Genomic DNA, 12,284 nt, shown 5'->3' on the forward strand with positions numbered 1-12,284 from the left:
AGAATCCATGGGTCGAATTCAAAGAAATCTGAAATGATTTGGTTCTGTTGAGGAAATCTCTGCTATTCCTCAGCACAAGGGTAGCCTCATATAAATCTCATTACAGTAGTCTAATCATGAGGTGCATGGATCATTGTGGCTAGGCTATCCCTATCCAGAAATGGGCATAGTTGACTTACTAACCAAAGTTTGTAATGGGTGCTTCAGGTCTGTATGCCGCTCTGAGATCTTAATGATATAGGACGGGATATAAATGTTTTAATTAAATAAAGTGGTCACTTGGGCCTGCAGTGACAAAGTTGGATCCAGGAGCACCTTCAATTACCTGCTACTCCAGATGGAGTGCAACATCATCCAGATCAGGCAAATAGCCCACATCTCAGGGTCTCTATGTTATTGGGATTCAGCTTCAGTGTATTAGCCCTCATCCAAGCCATAAGTACATCCAGGTTCAGGATATACATGGAGTCTCTCGATTCACATGTCACAGAGAAATAGAACTGCAGGTCATCAGCCTACTGGTGATACTTTGCCCCCAAAGCTCCTGATGACCTCTCTCAACAGTTTCATATAGATATGAAATAATATTGGGGATTATTAATATTATTTACTCTGACCTACTTTGTCCCCCTACTACAAACCTGATGGAGAGAACCTTGCACAAACTGAAGAAGGAGAATGCCTGAATGAAAATATTTTCCCCTACCCATGCTTTCTGAACAAAGATAAGAGTCACAATTGTAACTCACCCACTTTTGTCTCTGGCCATGTCCACTGTGGGAGTGGAGACCCTAATAGATTCTCAGGCAATTTGGACCTTAATAGGAAAAAGGTTCCTTCCTTATTTTGATTTAGTGATATCGGGAACTGCTAATTCTACTTTATTAACTTTCTGCTTTTCCACTGTCAAGTCAACCCCTGAAGTTTTATTATTTTAGACTGAAACAATTTAATGAAGTGGGATTATCTGATACCAGCTGGTGAATATCTTTAGCTCTTTTAATACAAGATATCTAATTCCATAGTGTGTGTTTTCTACTGAGAGAGACAAATTGCTTTGATCCCATTTTTAATTTATACATTTATCTAAATATGAAGCTGTTCAGATTTTAAATGATTAATCTTATTGTCTCATACTAATTTTATATTATATTGATGTTACCCTGCAGCAATTACACATCAGTGGTGGGAGAGACAACCCTGTTGCACCCTATGATGGATAAAGGTCATTGATGTGCCCATTAATTACAATTTTTGTGGAAGTTGCATTATACAATACATTAATCAAATACATTAATCCAATCACTTCTTTAAAGAAATACCTTTCAATTCTATCAAACACTTTCTCAAATGTAGCATGCTGGTACCTTACTATTCTATCATAATGTAACAATGTTGATCACATTTCTGATCTTCTTGTCATTAACCAACATCTAAAGCTCATATTATTTTGCAGTATAGGAATACAGGAAAATATTCCTTTATCCTTAGGAATGAATCCCACTTTTTCCTCCAAAGCTGCCTAAGGCCCAGTCTTCTTAGAAGGGTAACTAAAATGATCAATGGGTTGGAACATCTTCCCTATGAGGGAAGGTTACATCATCTGGGGATGCTTAGCTTGGAAAAGGAGAGTAAGGGGAGACATGAAAAAGGTGTATAAAATTATGCATTATGTGGAGAATGTGGATAGGGAGACATTTTCCTCCCTCTCTCATAATAATAGAACATGGGTCATTCCATGAAGCTGATTGGTGGGAGATTCAGGACAGATAAAAGGAAGTACCTCTTCACACAGTGCATAGTTTAACTATGGAATTTACAACCACAAGATGTAGTAATGGCCACCAATTTGGATGGCTTTAAAGGGGGATTGGACAAATTTTATGGAGAATAAGCTATCAATGGCTACTAGTCCTGATGGCTACATGCTACCTCCAGTATCAGAAGTAGTATGCCTCAGTATACCAGTTGCCAGGGAACATGAGCGGCTTGGTACTATTGCACTCACATCGTACTTGTGAATTTCCCACAGGCAGCTGGTTGGTCACAGTGTGAACAGAATGCCAGACAAGACAGACCCATGGTCTTGATCCATTATGGCTCTTCTCATGAGGCACTTCTCTTTATGTTTGTATGAAGGGAATGACATGGCTACTTCAGCAGCAGCCAGCCAACAAAAAATGGCGTTAGCTAGGCTAGCTGCCAAGTGAGTCCAGGGTGATAGTTTGTCAGCTGCCACAAGTGTGTTACTTTTTTTCTCAAAAATGCAAGATTGCTCATTGGGGTTTGTAAACCAAATTTAGTGTATCCTGCCCCATTCATTATATCACCTGTATGATTGACCTGGTAATAAAGGTGTATATTAACATGAGCCAGTGCAGCTATAGAAACCATTTTCCTGAGATAGAATAAATAAGAGGTTTATCACTAAACCATATAATCACTCAGTTGAACGCCATTAAAAAGTCATTTTACAAGTTTTTAGGTCCAAGAAATAATAATAATAATAATAATAATAATAATAATAATAATAATAAGAAGAAGAAGAAGAAGAAGAAGAAGAAGAAGTAACTGGCAAGCAATTTTCTTTTTCAGCAATTTGGAATGGCTTTCTCCCCCCGCTGCTTTTCACACACTTTCCACCTTTGTTGCTCTTTCTTAGTTATTAGTATTATCATCAATTATTTCAATTTTAGCTACCTGATTCCAAAGGTACTAGGTATGTATAATACTATATGAAAGCATATTATTAAAAAAGTTGAAAAATAAATATAGTAAGTATTGAAATCCTGGATATCAACAGCCATTTTAAAAGCAATATGTCTTAGCATGTTTTATCACTTCATCCTAAACAAGCCCAAGAAACAGGGGAAAGTGGGATTGCCTTTAAAAGAATTTGGTAGAAGGGGCTGTGGCTCTGTGGTGGATCACAAGCTTTCCAATCTATGGATCTAAAGTCAATCCCTGATATTTCCATTTGAAAAGCATCTTAGTTGATAGAGCTGGGAAAGGTGTCTGCCTGAGGCCCTTTAGAAAAGAGTAGATGATATTGGTCTAGATGAACCAATGAACTTAGTCAGCACAATGCTGTTGCTTCTATTCATATGAATGAAGCATGAAGTGACCATTTGCATGGTGTGAAGTGGACCTCGGAGGTTGTGGAATAGCCAGCAAAAACATTTAAATGCATAGTTCTGAAATAAAAATATGGTGCACCGTTGGAATGGTGATGGTGGTGCTTTCAGTCCAGCTAGAACATTGCAATGGAGGGGTGGGTGGGAGAAGGAGTATATTCCTTAGACATGTTAGACCTGAATCTACATATGTCCAAGAAGTCCTAGGTAAAGACAAGAAACCTCTGGGGCTGCATAGGTGGGGGGAAAAAAGAATACAATTAAGGGTGCAACAAAAAATTAAGATAGATATTGGTCTTTGAGGTCTAGTCTGATACATAATATACAGCCACCATGATTATTAGTCAGCCTTATCCTCCATGAAAAAAGATATATTGTAAAATATATAACAGATAGTTGATTGTTTTTGGCTCCTTTGTTTCCCCCCCCCCCCACAGAAACAGTCAGAATTCAAAATGTAAATGATTTATTTCATCCACAGTCTGGCTGCCCACACTGTGTTTCATAGTACAGAAATAGCTTAACAAAAGGCATATCAACGAGTCATGTTGTCATCATGTGCCCTTGTCTATAATTCATTGTTGCTGAAGACAACCATCAACAAAGACACTAAATATATGGAGGTGGATTCAAAGTTTGAATTAATTTTGTGATGTTTCAAATTGGTACTCATACTGCCAGATGTGAATAGCTAAGGAAAAATAGGGTGCAGTTTTTCTCTGGCATTAATAAACACACTAGATGGGATGATTCAAGCAAAAATGAGAATGCTTTTACATATCTCCTTTAGAGGAATATTTATATATTTAAATATAGTATACAGAGGAAACAAATATGTATGGAGATTTACTAAGGTGCTTGTGTGGGTGTGTGCGTGTGTGTGCGCGCAGTGTTCTTAAACTTTCCAGGATAGTTCTTTAACTATAAGGAATGAACTCAAAATTAAATAATTCAACTGTGGTGGAAAACTGCACTGGCATCTGGGCAAACAATAGGGCAGGCTGCAGAGAGAAGTGGAAGTGTTTGTAGTGAGTCTGAGAAATTTCAGAGGTGTTTCTTTTAAGCCTTCATTTTGAGCAGTTCATCCCTTTATCCTTTCAAGTTAAGATCATCAGGATTTAGCCTGACGTTTCATGCTTGACTTAGGAGCTGAAAGGCAGAAGATATTTGTAGCTGCCAATGTCCTCTATTTAGTGCAACAAATATAGACGGAGCCGTTAAAGATCCTGTTCAGCAGAAATGATCCATACTATGGCTATATGGGAAGCATCGAAGGTCATAAGACTTCCATGTGCTCTTAGCTGATGCTATAGCATTCATCAGAGGACTGAGTCAAGAAATTAGTTTAGTTGACATTTAAAAGAGAGACTACTCCACTTCCTATGCACACCAAGTTATACTCTCTCGGGCCATTTCTCAAACTTTATATGTTACAGATGGTTCAAGGTCACTTTCTTACTCACAAAGATTAGCCATGTTAGTCTGCTGTAGCAAATTCAGAGAAGAGCATTGTGGCACCTTAAGGACTAACAAATTTAATTACAGCATGAACATTTGTAGGTAAGAGGCTACTTCAGATGAATGTGATGGAGAAAACACATGTCTACAAAAGCTCATGCCACAATAAACTCAAGGCAGCACTTTTTTGAGGCTATTGAAAGCTCTCTCTTTAGCTGACCCAATTGTTATTCCATCTTTCCTTTTTCTGCCTCCATATTGTTGATTTTTTAAAAGATTTCATTTACCGTAAAAATCAAGTACACCCATCCATTACATCCCATAACTATCGTTTGCTTTAACTTGATGTTTGCTGTGTCATTCTTTTTCCTCACATGAAAATATCTACAAAAGTTTGAAATTAGGCCAAATTAAAAACTGTTTCCTTTGGGTTCAAGTACTATTTTGCCAAGTGTTCTTATCTGCACAACTGCAAGGTATTTTACCTCCGAGGAAGAAGTCATCTTTGCAATGTGATTGATGTATGGCTCATTAAAGCAGAGAGAAGGAGACGGCAAGAGAGCGATTTGTACAGCCCTGTCATTAACTCCTACCAGCCGTATTTCTACATTGTCCAATACTCTTCAACCACATGTACAGTGAGAGCTTTTCACATTTAAAATGCATGATTGATGCTTCATGAACATGTTAGCATGGGTGAATCAACAGCTGTTAGGCAACAAAATGAGATAACCATTTATTCCATATACCAAGCAGTTGTCAAGCAATATTAATATTCCTTAGTCAATAAAAGAGAGCACAACAACTTTAACAAGGTCCATGATAAACAGATGGCAAGAGTAATGGAGTCAATCTTGTATTGACTTAACCGCTTTCATCCTATTCCTCATGTCCTGTCCCTTGGGATGGACTTTTATTGGAAAGCATGTTGAAAACTGAACCTCCTCCTTAATAGCTGCAGCAGTCTAACGGCTGCACTAAATGCCCATGTGGTTTCTTACCGACTCATCCTGTGTGAATATGTCTGAATACGATGACAACAGAATATTACAGGAAATGGCGAGATTTCCAGTAATTGCTGTGAACCTTCTAAGTGGCTAAAATAATAATAATAATCAAGTAATATCTTTTTGGTAAAGAAAAAAGGAGTAGTATGCCAAACTGTCATGCTTCCTGAATTGTATAATATATGCTCGGAGTTCCTGGAATTGTATAAAGACCCTTTATGGGGTGTAGTTACTACATGGTTTTATGGTATTTTTGTTTAGTTTTTTATGGTATAAACAATTTACTGTTTATATTTGTTCTTCACCACCCTGGAATCTATTGGATGAAGGGTGGCATACAAATATTTTTTAAAAACAAAACACAGGAACAAGTATTCATATGGGAGCATAATAACAGCTCATAACTTCTGCACGTCTTTTTGAACACTCTTAAATCAACCATTGTGACAATTCTGACTTGAAACTGGGTGGCATTTTTATTTCTTGTTTTTTATTATTTCTTATTCAAATGTGTCATTGACTTGCAAGTCACTAGTGTTAATTTGGGATTTATGAAAGCACTCTGTCTTGTCATAATTCCATGAAATTCATGCTTCTTTCATTTGCCTTCTGGATCTCAGAACTCTCTAGAAAATGTTTATCTTTTGTAAATATCAGTGATAGACTGATGAAAACATCAGCCTTGACTTATGGCAGTCTCCCAAATAAAAAAAGATACAGTGCTTCCAGTTGGCAGCTATACTATATTTTGGGGGAAATTGCTAAAGCGATTCCTCTGCACAACATTGGTTCTACTGACAACCCATCATAATCATAGATTATTTACAATTCATTCTATAGTCTCACAGATTTTTTTAAAGGATCTGTATAGTAATAACCTATCCCATGAAGCCCACTGTATCATACCTATTAGGAGTGATCAGTCTTTTTCATTCCTATTCAGAGACATTGCACTGGATGGAAATGCCAGTAAATTTTACTTTCCATTTTACCAATGACTTTAAAAGGTGAAAAACTTTAGCAGGGAAAATACTGTTCTTGTTACAATGCCGGCTAGGGAAAAAAATTCATCCCCTTCCCCAAAACATTATTATCAATCAATGAATGCATTTCTATTGTTGTTGTTTTATTATACAAACTTCCAGCATCATCCATGTGCGTAAAGGTTCATCAGATGAGCATTTTATCGCATGCTTGCTACTGCCCACTTATGGATGTGCGCATGTCCTTTAGACAACGTTGTCTGCCTCCCACGTGTCTTCCACTCCTTCCATTCATTTTTCCATCACAAAATAGATGCCTTTTAATCCAACTTTTTCTAAAAAATGGAATGTGCTGCAATCTCCTGCTGTGTGCAGGAAAAGTGGCGCAATTAAAATGGCCGCTGAATGGGCCACATGCTCTTTGTTTACTTCCTCTTTCCCTTCAGGGCAGAAGAGAAAGTAATGAGAGACAAACGTGAGGGTGGAGAAGCAATGGCAAGGAAATGTGATTTCCCCCCATGTGATGACACTGTTAGTCACATTCATTTTAATGACCCTTGTTCATTGCTCAAGTGACATTATAGGAGTTTCATTTTGCAAATTAAATATTTCTCTTCTTAGATAAGAGACTCAAATGTAAGACCTTGATGCAAAACTCAAGAATATTTTTCAAGCACATGAGCTCATCACAGCCTATTTTTCTGAACTAGGTATTATTACATTACAGTTTGAATGATTGCTATCTTATTGAGAGAGGAAAAGCAAGACTTTCAAAACCTGGATGGGTTGTTTTTCTAGACACTATCATCAATACTGGAATTGTTTATGATTTCTCCCTCCCTCCCTCTCTCTCCCCATACACACACACATTTTTTGTGGAATCTTTGATTTACATGTATGCTGATGACTTTGTCTTGCAGTTATCTGATAGAGCACAAAAAAGATTAATGCTATTCTTCATGCTCTGCTTGTGAAAGCAACAAACTGACTTCATGAAAATGCACTAACACTCAATTTAGATAAGACTGCTGGCTTATTGTTCACTTGGCAGCCCCAGCCAAGAGTGAAGGTTTCCAAATTAATGAAGAGAGAACAAACAATCATGCAGTACGTTCTATGGAGTATGTTCAAAAGATTATAGATGGCGATTTTTCATGTAAACATGACACTTCTATATTACAAAAACTAACGTGTGACCTAAGAAGTTTTGACCACATTTCCACACTACTACTATTGACAAATCCCTACTTACTGAAACGCAAAGTTGGTTCTGATATGTTGAAGTCTAACTTCTGCAAAAACACTGCTCACACAAGCAGTGCACTTAAGTGAGCAGTGTACTGCAAAAGCAGCTAACTCATATAAGGATCGTGAGGAGGTGATCTTCAATTCCTCTCTCAGAACAAGCAGGTAATTTGTGGAAGTGGAGTTTGAGAAATAACGAGATGAGACACTTAAATGGGATTAAATATGGGCCACATTTATTAAAGATCAGCAAAAAGGGTGAAAGCCTAAGGTGGAATCATTCCTTGGCCAATCCACAGGCCATTGTTTGGATCAGGCGAACCAGTCACAGCCTGTGAAGTGGCATCTGGCAATTTGCTACCTCACAGGCTTGTCCCTCTTGGGGTAGGGAGACTTTCTGGTGTCATCCCCCCTCAGGCTGCAGTGCTCTGAGTGGGTGAGGAGGGTTGGCCTCAAAGGTAATCCTTATCCCGCTAGCAGGCGCCACAAGGCTCCCAGTTGTGGGCCTTAGTCATTACCCATCACCACAATGGTGGCTGTGAATACTCACCTATACCAAACCCCGCTCCAGATGTCCACACCCACCTGCCAACCACAATGTGACTGAATTAAATTGAGCAAAATTGACCTAATTAATACTCTCCTACTGTCTTACAGTGTGACGTAGGCGAAAAAACTCATAACCAAGTTAGATTATGAGCAAAAATTCCTACTCGGCCTCCAAAAGGACAACTGGCAAGCCCACACTGTCTACCAGGAGGGGAGGGAGGGAGCTGTGCAGTAAAAGAGGAGGTTGGGAGGGGTGAGAAGGGCTATGAAGCCTCTCAGTCCCCTCCCCGTCCCGGTGGTACCATGCAGAGGCCACCAATGGCAAGCCTCCACATCCTGTCCCTGCCATCCTCACCCGCAATTGGCCTGCTCTGCCCAGGCAAGCCAGGCGCAGAGATGAGGCATTTCAGTTGAAGAGTTGAAGATGGTAATAGATGGGGGACCTGTGTATCTGTGGGGGAGAAAACTCAGGCGAAAAAGGCTGGGAGAGGTGAGAATTTCAGAGAATTTTCTCCTTGGGGAGAGACACATACCTTTTAAAATGTAGACAGTTGTTCAGAGGGCTTATTTCTTTTTATTTTCTTTATTTTATTTCTTTTCAGGAGCCCAAGAGTGCTCACTGGATGCTTATTGGAGAAGGTGAGGTAACATGATCTCCAATAAGAACTACTGGGCTCCTCCAAATGCCAAGGGAAGGGGTGTTTTTTTTAAAAAAAGGAAAAATCACCCTCGGTCACTGGCTACACTTAAAACAGCTATGTGGAAACCCTGATGCTCTCCCCAAAGAGAAAAATTATCTGTATTTCCCATCCCCTCCATACAAAAGTGGTAGAAAAAACAATGTTTCTTTTGTGGGGAAAGAGAAAGTTCCTGAAAATAGGGGCCTCATGGACAAGAGAACCAGAGTTCAGAGGCTGAGCTACTAAAAGCTCCTCAGACTTGACCCCCTGGATGGGTTCCTCTGATATACCTAGTATGGAATGCATGAATCACATATTCATAATATGGGAGGCACCATACCTTGGTGGCAGATCACATGCTTTGCATGTAGAAGGTCCCAGGTTCATTCCCCAACAACTCCAGGTAGGGCTGGAAAACTGCTTCCTGAAAGCTTGGAGTGTTGCTGCCAGTCAGTGTCAACAGTACTGGGCAAGATGGACAAATGGTCTGAGTCAAGATAAGGCAGCTTCCTATGTTCCTATATACATAGTTGTTGTAAACCGAAGAATGAACATGCTAAATTGAGAGGAAAATTTGTTTCACAGTTCCTATATCATTTGAAATTAAGGCCAGTCCTAGCACAGATGCAAAATGAAAAGGCAAACAGGAGAAGAATGGGAGGAAATGAGAGGAATATAAATTCAGTGGTGAATGTTTTGCCACAGTTGTATTATGTTTTATGAGGACTACCACTTGCAATTTCAACTCATTATTTCTGTCAAGCTTACTCAGTGCTAAGCTCCATTTTGTGCGGTGATAAAACCACTTTCAAAAATGCAGCTACCTACACATCAAGGTGGATTTAATTTTTCTGAATCTAGCAATCTAACTCCCAAGCAGTTACATACAGCCCACTCAAAAGAAGGGATATATGACAATTTCATTTTTGCTTGCACAACATGTGAGCATACTCTGTTCGAAGCGTAAGCACATGACCACCGAAATATGTGCAAATTGCCAGACATATACTCACATTTGTGCAACTTTCCCCAGTTAAGTTTTGCACAAACATCCTAATTTGAGCAAATGTCCCCTGCAGACAGAAAGCCCCACTTTAGTTTATGGCAAAAAGTTGTGCAAATTAGGAAATTTGAACAAATTTGGGGAAATTTGAGTAAATTTCCTGTTTGATTAGTGCTCAGTTAGTGCAGTTTTCCTGTTCATGCAGAGCAAGCAGTAACTTCAAGCACAAACATGAATTCGGCATGAGTTGAGTGGCAATACGGCAGTTGGGAAATCCTAGCAATCTTGACCATTGCTTGTTTGTTCACTTCTACTCAAAACTACCTCAAGCAAGATGGATAATGTTATATGTTGACTTATATAATTACAGACTCAAGCTGCTGCCTTGTATCCTTATCTGACAAATTTGTCTAGTGGCAAAAGTTAATGGCATTTGAGGATCAAGTTACCACTTGCTTGATTTGAGGAACTTCCACAAGAAGGCATCCAAAGAATTGTTTTTTAATATTGCATTTTGATTATACCTTGTTGGCACCACTCAGGAATATTTTTTTTTTAAAAAAAAAAAAAAAAAACACAACATGTTTTTCATTACATATAATGAAATGCAAATACATCTTGGTAAATTTTGTAAGTCCAGTAACATATTACAAAATGGGTAAATATTCCAAGATATACAAAGAATAAAGTAACCATAAGGCTTCCATCTGTTTTTAAAATATTATAAATTCTATACAATTTTGTGAACCGCCCAGAGAGCTTCGGCTATTGGGCAGTATAAAAATGTAATAAATAAATAAACAAATAAATAAAATATAATTACTATCAGTACATAAAATTAGTCATATTTTACCATATATCTAATCTAAATCTCACCATTCCTTAATTTGTCTTATATTTAACAATATCGAAATTATAGTTCTGATTCATAAACTCTGCATTGCCCAGACATGTTAAATCTCATAAACTTTTCCCTTTCTAATTATCTTCATATAAAACATTTTGGTTATGACTGCTTAACTTATTGAAGGAAGACATCTTGAATTTTAATTGAAGGGTAGGATAATGTGTATAAAATAATAAATAAAAAGAATGGGAAGCATTCATTGGTGTGCTATTGCTACTTATGTTGAACTAATGGAAACCTATGTTTGTGCCACATCAATAGTACTTGCTAGGGATGTGCTCCGCTCCGATTAGGAGCGTAGAAGCAGTAGCGGATTGGCCTGCTCCGCCTTACCCAGAGGCGGAGTAGGAGCGGACCGCGGACCCCCTAGAAGCAAGGCGAAGAGAAGCGACCATTTTTCGGAGCTCCGAGTTCAGGCGGAGCGCTCCGGTCGCCATCTTGAAAACATTTCGCCATAGGATTGCATTGCGGCAAATAATCGCGCATAACTACGTTGTTTTTGAAGCTATCATTCTGAAAATTCTTGTGCACAGAGAGTCGTGGATGGGGGTCATTTTGAGACCACTCTCACCTCTCTGCGTTGTCTGGGTCGCGTGCTATATTTTTGTGAAAATCGGGTCAACCGCGCGGCTCAAACGGCGTTTTCGGCTTTTCGCCCATAGGATTGCATTGAGGGAAAGAATCGGGGATAACTGGGGGGGGGTAAGCTATCATTCTGAAAATTCTTGTGCACAGAGAGTCGTGGATGGGGGTCATTTTGAGACCACTCTCAACTTTCTGCATCGTACGGGTCGCAGGCTAGAAGTTTTTAAAAAATCGGCGGGAAAAATACCTTTTTCAAAGGGCTGAGGGGCAGAGTCAGCTCCCGGTCATGATGATCCCAAAGTTGGAGGAGGGCATAGGCAAAACAGGTAACTTGGGATTCTGGGAAACTTCTCTTTCTTCATCTGAACGGGCTTTTCCCCATGTTTTTTAACACAGTAGCCCCACCAAATGCACAAACACAACCTGAAATCATATACTAAGCCAAGAATAAGAGATAGAAACACAGCACTGCTCCCCACCCTAACCTTGGTGAACAACTGAATCGATGTGGTGCAAGGGGATGAGCTCCCCTAGGGCATCTCATCGTGGAAGTGCCCCCACTCTCTCCTGCACTGGAAGGCCATTAGAGCCTTCCAAAGAGAGTAAAACGGTGGAGCAATGCCTATCATGAGTTGAAGTGAATGGTCACTTTTCAGTGGTGGAGCAATGCCTGTTATGAGTCGAAGTGAGCGTTTTACTTCTTCTCAGAGCTGTTGGTGGCTGTCAGTGTCTT

Source organism: Elgaria multicarinata, chromosome 6, assembly GCF_023053635.1.
Source record: "Elgaria multicarinata webbii isolate HBS135686 ecotype San Diego chromosome 6, rElgMul1.1.pri, whole genome shotgun sequence".
NCBI classification, from domain to species: Eukaryota; Metazoa; Chordata; class Lepidosauria; order Squamata; family Anguidae; genus Elgaria; species Elgaria multicarinata.